Genomic DNA, 19,910 nt, shown 5'->3' with positions numbered 1-19,910 from the left:
TTTGTACTGGTCACTATAATTTCATGTTCCATGTATCTTGTTGTATTTTATGACTGTTGGCAGACCAATTCCCCTCCTCCTATCTGAATATGAAATGCTGTTTCTCCAATTCCCACACGGACATTTCTGTCTAAGGTCTCCTCCATTGACTGAATGAGGCTAAACGCAAATTGGAGGAACGGCATCTCATATTTCGACTGGGCAGCTTACAACCCAGTGGTATGAAATTTGATTTATCTAACCTCAGGCAGCATTCCCTTTCTATCCCTCCCCCACCCAAGCGCACAAGCTTCACATTTTCACACAACAAACAGCTAACAACGGCCTGATTCCTTTATCATCGTTACTTTTTTTGCATATATTTCATTCATTGTTATCACTCTGCATCATCATATATATCTCTCGTTTCCCTTATCCCTAACCAGCCTGAAGAAAGGTCTCGATCCGAAACGTCACCCATTCCTTCTCTCTGGAGATGCTGCTTGTCCCGCTGAGTTATTCCAGCTTTTTGTGTCTATCTTTTTTTTAAACCAGCATCTGCAGTTCCTTCCTATACATTTTTCCGTTAAACCGTATTAAACTTTCACAACTCCATCCTCGCGTGTTCCAGGACATGTAGGGATTTATGGCGTATTTCTCAACTCCCTGGCGAATCGTGTGGTCGTACTGCGTGCTCTGCTGCGGGGTGGAGCTTGCCTTGTGTTTTGGGTCTGGTTACAAGCCTTTCTCTTACTGAAGACAGTGACCGGAGGAAATGTTAGGCGCTCGTTTCAATGCCGAGAAAATGTCCCTCCTGTGTAACGTTTAAAGAAACTGGTCACACGCCCTTGCTGAAAGATTCCCTTTGTTTTATTCGTTTTTTTAATCTCAAAATGGAAACAAGGGGCAATTGTTAACGGTCGATACTTGGGGACATCGCTGGGTAAGTTCAGCACTTTGTTTCATTTTTTTCCCAAACCGTTCGCTTACGTTTATCGTTTTGCTTCCGAAGCATTTTAAAGAGAACAATCTGACCACTGACAGTTTATATGTAGACTGAAATTGTAAAACTTTGGGCGAAGACTCGGTTCAGAGAATAAAGTAAACATAGAAACATAGAAACATAGAAATTAGGTGCAGGAGTAGGCCATTCGGCCCTTCGATCCTGCACCGCCATTCAATATGATCATGGCTGATCATCCAACTCAGTATCCCGTACCTGCCTTCTCTCGATACCCTCTGATCCCCTTAGCCACAAGGGCCACATCTAACTCTCTCTTAAATATAGCCAATGAACTGGCCTCGACTACCCTCTGCGGCAGAGAGTTCCAGAGATTCACCACTCTCTGTGTGAAAAAAGTTCTTCTCATCTCGGTTTTAAAGGATTTCCCCCTGATCTGTAAGCTGTGACCCCTTGTCCTGGACCTCCCCAACATCGGGAACAATCTTCCTGCATCTAGCCTGTCCAACCCCTTAAGAATTTTGTAAGTTTCTATAAGATCCCCCCTCAATCTCCTAAATTCTAGAGAGTATAAACCAAGTCTATCCAGTGTTTCTTCATAAGACAGTCCTGACATCCCAGGAATCAGTCTGGTGAACCTTCTCTGCACTCCCTCTATGGCAATAATGTCCTTCCCAGATTTGGGACCAAAACTGTACGCAATACTCCAGGTGTGGTCTCACCAAGACCCTGTGCAACTGCAGTAGAACCTCCCTGCTCCTATACTCAAATCCTTTTGCTGTGAAAGCTAACATACCATTCGCTTTCTTCACTGCCTGCTGCACCTGTATGCCTACCTTCAATGACTGGTGTACCATGACACCCAGGTCTCGCTGCATCTCCCCTTTTCCTAGTCGGCCACCATTTAGATAATAGTCTGCTTTCCTGTTTTTGCCACCAAAATGGATAACCTCACATTTATCCACATTATACTGCATCTGCCAAACATTTGCCCACTCACCCAGCCTATCCAAGTCACCTTGCAGTCTCCTAGCATCCTCCTCACAGCTAACACTGCCCCCCAGCTTAGTGCCATCCGCAAACTTGGAGATGTTGCCTTCAATTCCCTCATCCAGATCATTAATATATATTGTAAATAGCTGGGGTCCCAGCACTGAGTCTTGCGGTACCCCACTGGTCACTGCCTGCCATTGTGAAAAGGATCCGTTTACTCCTACTCTTTGCTTCCTGTTTGCCAGACAGTTCTCTATCCACATCAATACTGAACCCCCAATGCCGTGTACTTTAAGTTTATATACTAATTTCTTATGTGGGGCCTTGTCGAAAGCCTTCTGGAAAGTCCAGATACACCACATCCACTGGTTCTCCCCTATCCACGCTAATAGTTACATCCTCGAAAAATTCTATAAGATTCGTCAGACATGATTTACCTTTCGTAAATCCATGCTGACTTTGTCCAATGATTTCACCACTTTCCAAATGTGCTGCTATCCCATCTTTAGTAACCGATTCTAGCAGTTTCCCCACTACTGATGTTAGACTAACTGGTCTGTAATTCCCCGTTTTCTCTCTCCCTCCCTCCTTAAAAAGTGGGGTTACGTTTGATACCCGCCAATCCTCTGGAACTACTCCAGAATCTAAAGAGTTTTGAAAGATTATTACTAATGCATCCACTATTTCTGGAGCTACTTCCTTAAGTACTCTGAGATGCAGCCTATCTGGCCCTGGGGATTTATCGGCCTTTTATCCATTCAATTTACCCAACACCACTTCCCGGCTAACCTGGATTTCACTCAATTCCTCCAACTCCTTTGACCCGCGGTCCCCTGCTATTTCCGGCAAATTATTTATGTCTTCCTTAGTGAAGACGGAACCAAAGTAGTTATTCAATTGGTCCGCCATATCCTTGTTCCCCATGATCAACTCACCTGTTTCTGAGTGCAAGGGACCTACATTTGTTTTAAATAATCTCTTTCTTTTCACATATCTATAAAAACTTTTGCAGTCAGTTTTTATGTTCCCTTCCAGTTTTCTTTCATAATCTATTTTTACTTTCCTAATTAAGCGCTTTGTCCTCCTCTGCTGGTCTCTGAATTTCTCCCAGTCCTCCGGTATGCTGCTTTTTCTGGCTAATTTGTACGCATCATCCTTGGCTTTGATAATATCCCTGATTTCCCTTGTTATCCACGGATGTACTACCTTCCCTGATTTATTCTTTTGCCAAACTGGGATGAACAATTTTTGTAGTTCATCCATGCAGTCTTTAAATGTCTTCCATTGCATATCCACCGTCAACCCTTTTAGAATTAATTGCCAGTCAATCTTGGCCAATTCACGCCTCAAACCCTCAAAGTTACCTTTCTTTAAATTCAGAACCATTGTTTCTGAATTAACAATGTCACTCTCCATCCTAATGAAGAACTCAACCATATTATGGTCACTCTTGCCCAAGGGGGCACGTACAACAAGATTGCTAACTAACCCTTCCTCATTACTCAATACCCATTCTAAAATAGCCTGCTCTCTCGTTGATTCCTCTACATGTTGATTTAGATAACTATCCCGCATAAATTCCAAGAAATCCTCTTCCTCAGCACCCCTGCCAATTTGATTCACCCAATCTATATGTAGATTGAAGTCACCCATTATAACTGTTTTGCCTTTGTCGCACGCATTTCTAATTTCCTGTTTGATACCATCTCCAACTTCACTACTACTGTTAGGTGGCCTGTATACAACACCCACCTGCGTTTTCTGCCCCTTAGTGTTTCGCAGCTCTACCCATACTGATTCCACATCCTCCAAACTAATGTCCTTCCTTTCCATTGCGTTAATCTCCTCTCTAACCAGCAACGCTACCCCACCTCCTTTTCCTTTCTCTCTATCCCTCCTGAATATTGAATATCCCTGGATGTTCAGCTCCCAGCCTTGGTCACCCTGGAGCCATGTCTCCGTGATCCCAACTACATCATAATCATTAATGGCTATCTGCACTATCTGATTAACCAGCGTTTTCTGCCCCTTAGTGTTTCGCAGCTCTACCCATACCGATTCCACATCCTCCAAACTAATGTCCATCCTTTCCATTGCATTAATCTCCTCTCTAATCAGTAACGCTACCCCACCTCCTTTTCCTTTCTGCACCACTTTACTCTTTGTATGTTGTCAGTCACAGTCATTTTAATTTCAAGCAGACGGGCAGACGTAATTCTTAGATTTAAATTATGACAAACTCCTTAGACATTAGCCTTCGCTTATTTTGCGAGGACTATGGGGAAGAAGATGTGGCTTAATTTTTTTCAAAATATTGCCATGCAAAATTAATTCAATAACTTGGAATGTTTCAGTAAATATCTGTAATGGAATTTTCCAAATGCTTTAAGAATGGTTCTCTAACCATATTGTTAATCCATTTCCGGACATTGGTATTGAGGGTAGATAGACACAGCGGGACAGGCAGCATCTCTGGAGAGAAGGAATGTGTGACGTTTCAGGTCGAGACCCTTTAGACTGGTATTGAGGGGTTGCTGTGGGTGGATTTGGAAATTCAACGATGGCGCTCAGGGTCATTATTTTCGATCAGCCTCGGTTCTTGTTGCAAAGTCAAATAGTAAAATATATGTAAAACAGGACAGCGATTCCATTTACAAAACGCCTTTGTGTAACTTCGGAACTTTTAAAGTGTTGCAAAAGCCAAGCCTGTCAATTGTAAAATGTACCATCGGGAAACATGGAGCAACCAAACAATGCTGTTGACTCGCTGTCTTGCGAAGTGCCCTTGATATCTACCGTGCTGACGCCAGACATCCAGCAATCACCTCCTCATACTTAAGATAGATACAAAAAATTGGAGTAACTCAGCGGGAAAGGCAGCATCTCTAGAGAGAAGGAAGAGATGCTGGCTGTCCCGTTGAGTTACCCCAGCATTTGGTATCGATCTTCGGTTTAAACCAGCAGTTCCTACACACCCTCCTACTTACCTCTGAACCATAATCGTGCCCAACTATGATCGTGTCCTTTTGGTTGGGGACTTTAACATCCATGTGTGCTGTCCTGCTAAGCCATTAGTATCCATGGCATCACAGACCATATTGTTTTCAGCGATCCGATCCCCCCACACAGCGTCAAATTTTATCGTTCCACAACTCTGCACCTCTATTTCCTTTCTCAAATCCACAAACAGGACTGCCCTGGCAGGCCCTTTGTTTCTGCCTGCTCCTGCCCCACCGAACGCATCTCTAAATACCTCTATTCTATCTTTTCACCCTTAGTTCCCTGAAGGTCGAGTCGCAGGTAGATAAGATGGTCAAAAAGGCTTTTGGTGTATTGGACTTCATCAGTCAGAGTATTGAGTATAGAAAGAGAGGAGTCTGAAGAAGGGTTTTGGCTCAGCCCAAGTGGTAGGAGAGAAGTGAGTCAGTGTTGGGAAAACAGTTGAAAAGGAGAGGCAAATCACAGGCAGACTTTACTCAGAGCCAAAGATCTTAGAGCAGAGCAGAGCAAGATAGGCCACTGCTGCAAAATATAATGTGCTGACGTGTAGTACGCTACGGAGGGGATCCTGGGCATATTTCCCTGCCTATTTTAGTAACCGGAGCCTACCTGACCTGACTCGCTGTGTAATCAATGTTGCGTGGCAACAGTTTGTGTGTGTGATATAGGGTTAGATTCATAATTCTGTCAGTTCATACTTCTTGTCAAGAATAAAATTTGACTCTGGTAATTGTCTTTTTTTATGTTTTTTAAATCATTTCTTTTTAAATGGCTCACAAGCAGTGTTTGAATTGATTTCGCAGTAACCGGAACCGACCCGACTCGCAGGGTAATTGACATGGCGGGGGAAGTTTTTGTGTGTGATATAGGGTTAGATTCATAATTCTGTTAGTTCATAATTCTGTTAATTCTTGTTAAAGAATAAAATGTTTATAAACACACATACATGAATGTGATATAAATGTATATAATCATATAGCACACACAATTATATTTCTTCTGATCCAATGATGAACTGGAACTATTTCAGACTAGCCAAGGGACGTTAAATAAGAAACATTGTAAACCTCCCCGCAACTCCACACACACTAGGCCTTATTCCCACCCCTCAACTCTTTCTTCCCCCTCCACTCCAGCACTCCCTCGCCAGCCCCCACACGACCATGTCTCCCCCCCCCCCTTCTATGCCCCTCTCCCCGCTGCCCTGGGCCGCGCACCCCCTCACCCCGCTGCCCTGGGCCGCGCACCCCCTCACCCCGCTGCCCTGGGCCGCGCACCCCCTCACCCCGCTGCCCCGGGCCGCTCACTCCCTCTCCCCGGGCCGCGCACCCCCTCTGCCAGCTGCCTCGGGCCACTCACCCCCTCTCCCCGCTGCCCCGGTCCGCTCATCCCCTCTCCCCGCTGCCCCGGGCCGCACACCCCCTCTCCCCGCTGTCCCGGGCCCCACACTCCCTCTCCCCGCTGCGGAAACAAAGATCCGATCTTTGGCCGGAAGCAAGATGGTGGAACAAGATGGCAGGGACTGGTCGCTAAAATGGGTCCTATAATCACCCATGAATCCGCCCATGAGCGTACTACACGTTTGCGTGAGAGTAACCCATCTTGCTCTGCTCTAAGATCTTTGCTCAGAGCTGCTGTAGATTTGGAAGCAACAGCAGGAGAAGATTAGCAAGAGACAAGACAGATTGGCTCTAGCCCAAGTGGGAGGAGAGAAGTGAGTCAGTGCAGGGAAAACAGTTGAAAACTGAGGAATTTGGTTTGTAAATTGGTAAATTAGGCAATTTATCAGTTAATATAAGCAAGACTGCTCTTAGGGAGCGGCAGTGAGGGAAGTGCCCTGTGAGTAAAGTGTGAGTCTTTGGCTCGAGAGTCTTCGGCGAGGAAGCTGAGAGGAGGAGACTACGCAATACACTTGAGAGGGAAAGACGAAAGAAGGAGATTCAGGCAAGCTGATTCAGTGCGATACTTGCAGTATGTGGGAGGTCAAGGACACCGCTGGTGCCTCGTTGCTACAAATGCGAGAAGTGCATCCAGGTAGAGCTCCTGAAGGACCGTGTTGGGGAACTGGAGAAGCAAGTAGATGACCTCAGATTGGTCCAAGAAATGGAGTCGTTCCTCGACAAGTCTTACAGTAAGATTGTTACACCTAAAGTACTGGAAGAGAGAAGGTGGGAGACAGTGAGAAAGGAAGGGAAGCATGGAATGCCAATGTCCCCGGGTGGTGTACCTCTTGTGAACAGGTTCACCCACTTAGAAGCTGTCAGGACAGAAGAAGTTTTTACACTGAGCGGCGGACTGGCTTGCGATGCGACTAGGACTGTAGAGCCAAAACCAAAAAGGCCTAAGTCAGGCAACGCCATTGTAGTGGGAGACTCCATTGTGAGAGGTACGGACAGGGATTCTGCGGCAACAGACGGGATGCAAGGATGGTACGCTGCCTTCCCGGTGCCAGGATCCAGGATGTCACAGACAGAGTGCAGAAAATCCTCAAGGGCGAAGGTGAACAGCCGGAAGTGGTAGTGCATGTCGGCATAAACCATGTCGGAAAGAAAGGGATGAATACTCTGCAGAGTGACTTTAGAGAGCTCGGAAAAATGCTGAAAAGCAGGACCTCCAGGGTTGTTATCTCCGGTTTGCTTCCAGTTCCTCGTGCTGGAGAGAGCAGGAACAGGGAGATACGGGACCTGAACGTGTGGCTGAGGAACTGGTGCACGGGGCAGGGATTTAGATTCTTAGATCACTGGGATCTGTTTTGGGGTAAGGGGGAACTGTACAAAAAGGGACAGATTGCATCTTAACAGGTGGGGGACCAGCATTCTGGCAGGCAGGTTTGCCACTGCTACATGGGTGGTTTTAAACTGAATAAGGGGGGTGGGGTGTCGAATGGGATAGTTGAGGATGGAGTTAAAGGGAAAAGGTTTCTTAAATGTGTGAGCATAGAGACAGAGGGGTGTAAAATAAGGGTAGAAGCAATAGGTAGCAAGGTGAAATATGGCAGGCAGACAAATCCAGGGCAAAAATAAAAAAGGGCCACTTTTCATCATAATAGTATAAGGGGTAAGAGTGTTGTAAAAACAAGCCTGAAGGCTGTGTGTCTCAATGCAAGGAGCATTCGTATTAAGGTGCAGTTGAATGTGCAGATAGTTATTAATGACTATGAAATAGTTGGGATCATGGAGACATGGCTCCGGGGTGACCAAGGCTGGGAGCTTGAACATCCAGGGATATTCAATATTCAGGAGGGAGACAGAAAGGGAAAGGAGGTGGGGTAGCGTTGCTGGTTAGAGAGCAGATTAACGCAATAGAAAGGAAGGCAAGGCAAGTTTATTTGTATAGCACCTTTCAACAACAAGGTAATTCAAAGTGCTTTACATAAAACATTAAAAGCATTGGAAAGAAACACATATAAAATTTAGATGTAAAACGATTATTAGATTATTCAGATAAAATAATTACAAAATTAAAAGCAATCAAATAAAATATTTAAAATAGAATAAAACCAGGAATAATAATAATATCTTTTATTGTCATTGCACGTAAGTGCAACGAGATTTAATATGCAGCTCCAACCGATGACAAATAAAAGTAAAATAAATAAATAAGCTGTGTGTCGTGACCATCCGAGGGAGAGTGTCCGGGGGTCCGGGGGGGGGGGGGGGGGGGGGGGGGCGCGCTCAGCAGGGCCGGTTCAGAGCTGCTATAGCTCTTGGAATAAAGCTGTTTCTGAGTCTGGAGGTTCGGGCGTAGAAGGCCTTGGAACGTCTTCCGGAGGGAAGTAGTTCAAACAGTCCGTTACAAGGGTGTGATGAGCCTTTATGGATGTTGACGGCCTTCCTGAGGCACCGTGTGTGGTAGATGCCTTCCAAGGCTGGTAGCTCTGTCCCAATGATCCTCTGCGCTCTGTGGACGACGCGCTGAAGAGCTCTCCTCTCCGCCTCCGTGCAGCTGAGATACCACACAGAGATGCCATACGTTAATAAGCTCTCTGTGGTGCAGCGGTAGAACGTTATCAGCAGCTGTTGGGGCAGACCAGTATTTTTTAATGTCCTCAGGAAGAACAGTCGTTGCTGTTCCTTCTAGACCGGCGCAGCGGTGTTGGTGGACCATGTGAGGTCCTCTGAAATGTGAGTGCCCAGAAACTTAAAGCTGGACACACTCCACACTTTCCCCATAAATGGCAATTGGGGCGTATTCTCCATTATGGGACCTCCTAAAGTCAATAATCAGCTCCTTGGTCTTGGAGGTGTTTAGTGACAAGTTGTTACGTGTGCACCAGTCCACCAGGTTCTGCACCTCCGCCCTGTATTTTATAGAAGTTACAGTGCAATATAGGTAATTAATAAATTGAATTGTTTACTGAAAGGCAGCGGCAAACAGAAAAGTCTTCAGTCTAGATTTAAAAGAGCTGAGAGTTGCAGCAGACCTGCAGTTTTCTGGGAGTTTGTTCCAGATATGTGGTGCATAAAAACTAAATGCTGCCTCTCCATCTTTAGTTCTGACTCTGGGGACACAGAGCAGACCTGTCCCAGATGATCTGAGAGGTCTGGGTGGTTCGTAGCTAAGCAGAAGATCAGAAATGTATTTTGGCCCTAAACCATTCAGTGCTTTGTAAACCAACAGTAGTGTTTTGAAATCAATTATTTGACAGTCAGGAAGCCAGTGTAAAGACCTCAAAACTGGTGTAATGTGATCTACTTTTTTGGTCTTAGTGAGGACTCGAGCAGCAGCGTTCTGAATTAACTGCAGCTGTCTGATCGACTTTTTAGGGAGACCTGTAAAGACACTGTTACATTAGTCGAGCCTGCTGAAGATAAATGCATGGACAGGTTTTTCCAAATCCTGCTGAGACATAAGTCCTTTAATCCTTGATATATTCTTTAGGTGATAGTAGGCTGACTTTATGACTGTTTTTATGTGGCTGTTGAAGTTCAGGTCTGAGTCCATGATTACTCCTAAGTTTCTGGCTTGGTTTGTTGTTTTTAGCATTACCATTTGACGCAGGTTGCTAACTTTTAATCATTCTTCCTTGGCTCCAAAAACAATTATTTCAGGTTTTTCTTTGTTTAATTGGAGAACATTCTGGTTCATCCAGTCGTTGATTTGCTCAATGCATTTACTCAGTGCTTGTATTGGACTATAGTGTCCTGGTGATATTGTATGTAGATTTGGGTATTGTCTGCGTAACTATGGTAACATATTTTGATGTTTTTCATGATCATGATTCAAACCATTTTAATGCTGTGCCCGAAAGTCCCACCCAGTTTTCCAGGTGGTCTAGTAATATGTTGTGATCGACTGTGTCGAATGCAGCACTGAGATCTAGTAATACTAAGACTGAAATTTTGCCATTGTCTGTGTTTAAGTGAATGTCATTGAAGACCTTAACAAGAGCCGTCTCAGTGCTGTGGTGTGGTCTAAATCCTGACTGGAAGACATCAAAACAGCTGTTCATTAACATGAAATTGTTCAGCTGCTTAAAAACAGCTTTTTCAATGATTTTACTGAGAAATGGGGGGTTTGATATTGGTCTATAATTGTTCAGTAGTGAAGTGACTGAGTAGTTCTTTTTTTTTAAGAGAGGCTTGATAACAGCAGTTTTTAGGGCCTGTGGGAAGACATCTGAGAGAAGGGACGTGTTTACAATCTGTAGAAGGTCTGAGCTCATGCAGTTTGATACACCTTTGAAAAGGCCTGTTGGTAGAATATCGGGCAGCAGGAGGAGCATTTCAAATGTTGTATACTGTCCTCCAAGGTTTTATGGTTAATAACATAAAATTGTGTCATGGTATTTGAATTGATCATAAGTGGACACATGGACAACACATGTCCTGCACCTGATGTGGAGGCACTGACTGCTAGGAAGGACATTAGCTTGGAGGATGTGGAATCGATATGGGTAGAGCTGCGAAACACTAAGGGGCAGAAAACTCTAGTGGGAGTTGTGTACAGGCCACCTAACAGTAGTAGTGGAGTTGGGGATGGCATCAAACAGGAAATTAGAAATGCGTGCAACAAAGGTTAAACAGTTATAATGGGTGACTTCAATCTACATATAGATTGGCAAGGCTGCTGAAGAAGAGGATTTCTTGGAATGTATGCAGGATAGGTTTCTAAACCAACATGTAGAGGAACCAACGAGAGAGCAGGCTATTCTAGATTGGGTATTGAGTAATGAGGAAGGGTTAGTTAGCAGTCTTGTTATGTGTGGCCCCTTGGGCAAGAGTGACCATAATATGGTTGAGTTCTCCATTAGGATGGAGAGTGACATTGTTAAGTCAGAAACAAGGGTCCTGAACTTAAAGAAAAGTAACTTTGAGGGTATGAGACGTGAATTGGCCAATTGATTCTTAATAGGTTGCTGGTGGATATGCAATGGAAGGCATTTAAAGACTGCATGGATGAACTACAACAATTGTTCATCCCAGTTTGGCAAAAAAATAAATTGGGGAAGGTAGTGGATAACAAGGGAAATCAGGGATAGTATCAAAACAAAAGATGAAGCGTACAAATTAGCCAGAAAAAGCAGCCTACCAGAGGACTCGGAGAAATTCAGATTCCAGCAGACGAGGACAAAGGGCTTAATTAGGAAAAGGAAAATAGATTATGAAAGAAAACTGGCAGGGAACATAAACAGACTGCAAAAGCTTTTATAGGTATGTGAAGAGAAAAAGATTAGTTAAAACAAATGTAGGTCCCTTGCAGTCAGAAACAGGTGAATTGATCATGGGGAACAAGGACATGGCAGACCAATTGAATAACTACTTTGGTTTTGTCTTCACTAAGGAAGGTAAATCATGTCTGATGAATCTTATAGAATTTTTCGAGGATGGAACTAGTAGAGTGGATAAGGGAGAACCAGTGGTACACAAAAATGCTGGAAAAACTCAGCGGGTGCAGCAGCATCTATGGAGTGAAGGAAATAGGTGACGTTTCGGGCCAAAACCCTTCTTCAGAATGATCTTCCTTCGCTCCATAGATGCTGCTGCACTCGCTGAGTTTCTCCAGCATTTTTGTGTACTTTCGATCTTCCAGCATCTGCAGTTCCTTCATGAACACAAGGGAGAACCAGTGGATGTGTTATATCTGGACTTTCAGAAGGCTTTCAACAAGGTCCCACATAAGAGATTAGTATATAAAGCACACAGTATTGGGGGTTCAGTATAGATGTGTATAGGGAACTGGCTGGCAGACAGGAAGCAAAGAGTAGGAGTAAACGGGTCCTTTTCACAATAGCAGGCAGTGACTAGTGGGATACCGCAAGGCTCAGTGCTGGGACACCAGCTATTTACGATATATATTAATGATTTGGACGAGGGAATTGAATGCAACATCTCCAAGTTTGCGAATGACACGAAGCTGGGGGGCAGTGTTAGCTGTGAGGAGGATGCTAGGAGGCTGCATGGCGACTTGGATAGGCTGGGTGAGTGGGCAAATGCATGGCAGATGCAGTATAATGTGGATAAATGTGAGGTTATCCACTTTGGTGGCAAAAACAGGAAAGTAGACTATTATCTGAATGGTGGCCGATTAGGAAAGGGGGAGATGCAACGAGACCTGGGTGTCATGGTACACCAGTCATTCAAAGTATGCATGCAGGTGCAGCAGGCAGTGAAGAAGGCGAATGGTATGTTAGCATTCATAGCAAAAGGATTTGAGTATAGGAGCAGGGAGGTTCTACTGCAGTTGTACAAGGTCTTGGCGAGACCACACCTGGAGTATTGCGTACAGTTTTGGTCTCCTAATCTGAGGAAAGACATTCTTGCCATAGAGGGAGTACAGAGAAGGTCCACCAGACTGCTTCCTGGGATGTCAGGACTTTCATATGAAGAAAGACTGGATAGACTCGGTTTGTACTCGCTAGAATTTAGAAGATTGAGGGGGGAATCTTATAGAAACTTACAAAATTCTTAAGGGGTTGGACAGGCTAGATGCAGGAAGATTGTTCCCGATGTTGGGGTAGTCCAGAACAAGGGGTCACAGTTTAAGGATAAGGGGGAAATCTTTTAGGACCGAGATGAGGAAAACATTTTTCACACAGAGAGTGGTGAATCTGTGGAATTCTCTGCCACAGAAGGTAGTTGAGGCCAGTTCATTGGCTACATTTAAGAGGGAGTTAGATGTGGCCTTTGTGGCTAAAGGGATCAGGGGGTATGGAGAGAATGCAGGTACGGGATACTGAGTTGGATGATCAGCCATGATCATATTGAATGGCGGTGCAGGCTTGAAGGGCCGAATGGCCTACTCCAGCACCTATTTTCTATGTTTCTAAAAGACCACCAGACTCCCCACAACGGGTCTAAAAAATGGGCTAGCATATAGACGAGCAATGTACCACTGAAAAATAATGTCAAATGAACAAGTTGATTTCATAGAGTACAAAATGGGTTACGCCAGACAAATAGTCCGCTGCATTACAGGTACCAGATACCCCAAAAATGGACACCCTAGACCCTGCTGTCCAACTAGGCTAGCGCAGATATTGTGGGCACCAGTTGAAGCTGAGTTTAAATGATCTACCACAGCTTGACCTATGAAATTGACCTATGACAGAACAATTATCTGCTGCATTGTGCCTACCAGACCCCCTAAATGGACCTTTGGGCCAATCTAGGCTAGCCCAGATATTAAAGGTACCAGCTAAAATCAGGTTTAGATGATCAATCACAGCCTAGGAAATACAAAATGACCAATGCCAGAAAGTTGATTGAGTTTTCACCTGTCACAAATGTCGGTTGATGTTTCTTGCATATAACAAGTCAAGAAGGTTCTGAAATCTACTGTTTATCCTGGAGAAATGGCGGTCAAAATTCCAGGTTCTGAGTCTCAAATGGTAAGCTCCAATTAAATGCTGCAAGGGCCTATTTTTATATCAATTTGGGTCCTCTTTCATTGTGTTTTATTTATACTATGTTTCAGGAGACTGATACTAACAGTGACAGAGACCTTGAGCCACATGGTCCAACCCAGGCCCTCTGCATCATATGCAAAACGTCTGGTGGGACCAAAGTGAGAGAGTTTGATAATAAAACATGGGAAACTGTCAAAAACGTGGCCTGTGTTCTGGCTACAACTAAAGACTGACAGGTACAGAGATGTGACAACGGAAGTCAATTTGCAACTGGACCGAGGCAGTGCATGTTATCATACAAAATCCTGCCACAATAATTTCACTGCCGTTTAAAAAAAGATCAGCTGGTCAGAGCACAGATGAACCTCCTGCTTAAAAAGCCAGAGACAAGAGAACAAAGCCATCTTCCACCAAGTGATTCAAAAGGCTTGCTAAAAGGATCATGCATCATCTGTCCAAAAGTTAGGAAGACAGTAAACAGGAAAGTAGAGCCACTATCAGATTGTCAGACAAAAGATGGGTGTGAAAAAATTGTTGCAGCAGCCTCTTATAGTACCAATGAGCGCATCAAGTCATTAGTCAGTGGTGGTGTTGATCTAATAGCAAAGGAGGCTCAGTATCACAAATCCGGTCGTTGTGAATTCTTCAAGGAGGTTGAAGGACGTCCTTTGCAGACAGCACAGGCTACAAACAGACAGCTACACGCAGACACCTTCAGCACAATTGCCGCATTTATCGACACAGAGGTGATAGTAAATCGACGGGCAATGCCTGTTTCGTCATTATTTGACTTGTACAAGGGTGAATATCTTGCCAATGGATGAACAGAAGAGGACATTGATAGCTACACAACACAGGCTTTGGCAAGGAAAATACAGGAGAAATTTGGGGACAAAATATCCATCACACTTTTCGACTACCGTAGAGGAAATTTCCTGTACTGTTAAGGATTAAGGATAAAGGGGAAATCCTTTAGGACCGAGATGAGAAAAACATTTTTCACACAGAGTGGTGAGTCTCTGGAACTCTCTGCCACAGAAGGTAGTTGAGGCCAGTTCATTGGTTATATTTAAGAGGGAGTTAGATGTGGCCCTTGTGGCTAAAGGGATCAGGGGGTATGGAGAGAAGGCAGGTCACTCAACTCACTGTGACCTTACTGAGCTTTTTGCCCATCTCCACTAATCCAATTTGTCTGCACTAGCTCTGTATCCTTCCATACGTTGTATATTTAAGTCTCAATCTAAATGTCCCCTAAACATAGCGATTGTATCTGACTCCTCTGGAAGCAAGTACCAGATATCAGCCACTCTCTGAGTAAAAATGTTTCCTCTCAAATCCTCTTTAGAACTCTATTCCCTCACCATAAACCTATACCCTCTCTTGTTTTTGATACACTACCAGAAGGAAAAAAAGTCTGACTACCTATTCTATCTGTGGCTCTTAGACTTTTATAAACCTCTTCGGGTCATCAATCAACCTTCTTTGCTCCAGGGAAAATTAACCCAGTTTATCCAATCTCTCCCAAAATCAAGTCCTCCAAATCAAAACAGCATGTTGATGAATCTCATCGGCACTCCAGCTAAAGCTTGTCCTTCCTATGGTGTGGCATCAGAAACTGCACCAGATACTCCATGCAATCTAACTAACGTTTGTAAAATTGAAACGTTAAGTTCCAACGTTTATATTCTATGCCCTATCCTTTGAAGGCAGACATGCCACAAGCCTTCTTTGCTACCCTGATGACCTGTGTTGCTACTTTTAGGGAATAATGGACCTGAAACCCAAGGTCCTTTTATTCATCAGTATCCGTTAGCATCCTTCCAATTACTGTGTTTATCCTTCCTCTATTTGACATGCATCACATTGCTCTTCATGGGATCAGCTTCCATCTGCCAATATTCCACACAACTTTCCATCTGATCTATGTTCTGCTGCAGCCTAACACAACCGCACTTGCTATCCACAAAGCAAATTTTATATGACAAGCGCAAACTGATTTTACTTCGGAGCCACGTGAGTGACTACATGAAGATCCCGTCCAGCATGCATGCGCGATATGAGCATTCACGCAGTGCAACAGCGATGAACAGGAGTACAGGCGCTCCCGCTACAAGCTTAAAAAGGCGGATCGTCGGGTAACTACTTACTCTGAGGTCGTAATTACAAAACTTTGCTCTGCTTTGTGCACTCCAGATCAAGAAAAGCTGGAAAATGAGCAAAGCAAGACGGCAGAAAAAAGACCGCCCACCCGTTCGACTCCAACAGAACAGGAGTGTTCCATCAGTGGGGGGCGAGACGCGGCACCTGGACCGCACACGCTGCGGTCCACAATCATTGATACCGAGCAGAGCCCAGTACCGCTAGCGCAGCCTGACCAATAGCAGCGGACTGGAGGCAAATCAAAAAGAAAATCAGACCGCCGGTAATCTCTGATAACTACGACGAGGAAGACTTGCCCCCTGAGAGCGGCAGAGGTAGCCGCCTGAGCCGCATGGAAAGGCTCATGGAACAAATTCTCCAGCGAGACTTGCTTTGGATAGTCAATGAGGCACTAGAACTCTACTCGCCTCCGGAGAACTGCATTTCGCTCAACGTACGGGCCGTTAACAGCCAAATCTGGGGTACGTTGGGCAGAGTATCCAAAACCAGGAATTAAATTGCAGCGCATCCTCAAGCTCCTGACGTCAGCCATAACATCTTATGCTCGTTCCGTGGATGGGGTAGACATGACCACCAACCAGCAATACACCATTGCTCTGCTGTGTAACACCCAATATGAAATAAACAACCTCCGCAAGGAGATAATAAGACCTGCCCTCAATCCCAAATTTGCAAGACCGTGCAAAACACCGGCCTCAGAGCCACAGATCCAGCTATTTGGTAAAGACTTGTCCAAACAAGTAAAATATCTAGAGGAAGAGTCCAAAGCATTCGGCCTCATGAAGGCAGGCCCCGGAACGAGCAGACCCACAGAACCCAGACGGCAGTACCCCACCGCATCCACCAGTCGACGTCAACCTCATGAGACTGCTGAAAGCTCGGGGTCTGCATACCATCCCTGAAAGCCATTTTTAGGCCAGGGCCCAGAGCAGACCCCATGGAAAATGCGCCACCCCCACCCAGCAGTACATCCAGCAGTACAACGGCAGATAAGAAACAGAAGAAACACCCATAACTATGGAGGTAGGTGGGTCTGGTTCCTACCAGCATATATAAAAACAAAAGATGAAGCGTACAAATTAGCCAGAAAAAGCAGCCTACCAGCGGACTCGGAGAAATTCAGAGTCCAGCAGAGGAGGACAAAGGGCTTAATTAGGAAATGGAAAATAGATAATGAAAGAAAACTGGCAGGGAACATAAAAACTGACTGCAAAAGCTTTTATAGATATGTGAAGAGAAAAAGATTAGTTAAAACAAATGTAGGTCCCTTGCAGTCAGAAACGGGTGAATTGATCATGGGGAACAAGGACATGGCAGACCAATTGAATAACTACTTTGGTTCTGTCTTCACTAAGGAAGACATAAATAATCTGCCGGAAATAGCATGGGACCGTGGGTCAAATGAGATGGGGGAACTGAGTGAAATCCAGGTTAGCCGGGAAGTGGTGTTAGGTAAATTGAATGGATTAAAGGCCGATAAATCCCCAGGGCCAGATACATCATCCCAGAGTACTTAAGGAAGTAGCCCCAGAAATAGTGGATGCATTAGTGATAATTTTTCAAAACTCTTTAGATTCTGGAGTAGTTCCTGAGGATTGGACGGTAGCTAATGTAACCCCACTTTTTAAAAAGGGAGGGAGAGAGAAAATGGGGAATAAGTCCAGTTTAACGTCGGTAATGGGGAAACTGCTAGAATCGGTTATTAAAGATGGGATAGCAGCACATTTGGAAAGTGGTGAAATCATTGGACAAAGTCAGCATGGATTTATGAAAGGTAAATCGTGTCTGAAGAATCTTATAGAATTTTTCGTGGATGAAACTAGTAGAGTGGATAAGGGGAACCAGTGGATGTGTTATATCTGGACTTTCAGAAGGCATTCGACAAGGTCCCACATAAGAGATTAGTATACAAACTTAAAGCACATGGTATTGGGGGTTCAGTATTGATGTGGATAGAGAACTGGTTGGCAGACAGGAAGCAAAGAGTAGGAGTGAACGGGTCCTTTTCACAATGGCAGGCAGTGACTAGTGGGGTACCGCAAGGTTCAGTTCTGGGACCCCAGCTATTTACGATATATATTAATGATTTGGACGATGGGAATTGAATGCAGCATCTCCAAGTTTGCAGATGACATGAAGCTGGGGGGCAGTGTTAGCTGTGAGGAGGATGCTAGGAGGCTGCAAGGTGACTTGGATAGGCTGGGTGAGTGGGCAAATTCATGGCAGATGCAGTATAATGTGGATAAATGTGATGTTATCCACTTTGGTGGCAAAAACAGGAAAGTAGATTAATATCTGAATGGTGGCCGATTAGGAAAGGGGGAGATATAACGAGACCTGGGTGTCATGGTGCACCAGTCATTAAAAGTAGGCATGCAAGTGCAGCAGGCAGTGAAGAAGGCGAATGGTATGTTGGCATTCATAGCAAAAGGATTTGAGTATAGGAGCAGGGAGGTTCTACTGCAGTTGTACAGGGACTTGGTGAGACCACACCTGGAGTATTGCGTACAGTTTTGGTCTCCTAATCTGAGGAAATACATTCTTGCCATAGAGGGAGTACAGAGAAGGTTCACCAGACTGATTCCTGGGATGTCAGGACTTTCATATGAAGAAAGACTGGATTGACTCGGTTTGTACTCGCTAGAATTTAGAAGATTGAGGGGGGATCTTATAGAAACGTACAAAATTCTTAAGGGGTTGGACAGGCTAGATGCAGGGAGATTATTCCCGATGTTGGGGAAGTCCAGAACAAGGGGTCACAGTTTAAGGATAAGGGGGAAATCTTTTAGGACCGAGATGAGGAAAGGTTTTTTCACACAGTGGTGAATCTCTGGAATTCTCTGCCGCAGAAGGTAGTTGAGGCCAGTTCATTGGCTATATTTAAGAGGGAGTTAGATGTGGCCCTTGTGTCTAAAGGAATCAGGGGGTATGGAGAGAAGGCAGGAACAGGATACTGAGTTGGATGGTCAGCCATGATCATATTGAATGGCGGTACAGGCTCGAAGGGCCGAATGGCCTACTCCTGCACCTATTTTCTATGTTTCTATAAAGTGGGGGAACTGTACTAACAGGGGGGAGATTACACCTGTTCATGGAAGCATGGAGGACTATCATGAATGATAGTTATATACTTCACAGTATTCGTGGATACAAAATAGAATTCATTCAAGAAAATATGCCACCAGTTCAGCATGCACCCCAAAGGGTCTTTACCCTCTCGGTCAAAGGAAAAACTAGAGGGTCAAGCAGAACTGGTGAGGTTACTTACAAAGGGTATCATTGAGAAATCCAAAACATGAACTTTTGTAATTTGTCTCAAATATATTACCAAAAACAAAAAAGATGGTGGATATCGCATCATCATTGACTTAACATCACTAAATACCTTTGTTAAGTATATACATTTCAAAATGGAAACATGGTAACTGCCAAACAACTGATTTCTAAAGGATACTTTATGGCAAGCATCGATTTAAAATTCAGTACCCATTCAAAAGTTACAAACAATAAAAACAATTTACCTGGATGGGGCAACAAAGGCAGTTTAAAGCGTTGCCTAATGGGTTAACATCAGCCCCAAGACTATTTACCAAGATATTAAAACCAGCCTTGGCAATATTAAGAAAACGGAGACATATTGTCATGGCATATCTTGATGATATCTTAATAGTAGGCAAAACCATGGAATTGGCTAAATCAGCTGTATTAGCTACCAAACAATTGTTTGAAACCCTGGGATTTGTCGTACATCCAGATAAATCTAAATTGACGCCATCCACAACTATGGACTATGTGGGATTCACAATTAACTCAGTCCACATGTCTGTAACATTGCCAAAAGATAAAGCAGCAGAATTGGCACAGACGTGTCACAATTTAATGGTTAGCGATCGACCAACCATCCGACAAGTGGCAAGAGTAATTGGCAAAATAGTAGCAGCATTTCCAGCTACACAATTTGGACCTCTG

The 19,910-nt window shown here is 44.3% G+C and overlaps 1 protein-coding gene across 2 annotated transcripts in view; it reads left to right on the top strand.

Annotated features, from left to right (window-relative positions):
- Positions 1-366: 366 nt before the first annotated feature.
- The window catches only part of LOC129696200 (CMP-N-acetylneuraminate-beta-galactosamide-alpha-2,3-sialyltransferase 1-like), a 59,479-nt gene continuing 39,935 nt past the window's right edge, over positions 367-19,910 (top strand). The window contains exons 1-2 of one of the 2 annotated variants that reach the window (XM_055633845.1): positions 367-922; positions 15,975-16,964. The gene's annotated coding sequence lies outside the window, so the exon portion shown is untranslated. The remainder of the gene's footprint in view (positions 923-15,974; positions 16,965-19,910) is intronic. The other variant, XM_055633844.1, reaches the window with a different exon arrangement.

Source organism: Leucoraja erinacea, chromosome 4 (assembly GCF_028641065.1).
Source record: "Leucoraja erinacea ecotype New England chromosome 4, Leri_hhj_1, whole genome shotgun sequence".
Classification (NCBI taxonomy): domain Eukaryota; kingdom Metazoa; phylum Chordata; class Chondrichthyes; order Rajiformes; family Rajidae; genus Leucoraja; species Leucoraja erinaceus.
The sequence above is the reverse complement of the archived record's forward strand: the minus strand, read 5'-3'. Positions and strand labels throughout refer to the sequence as shown.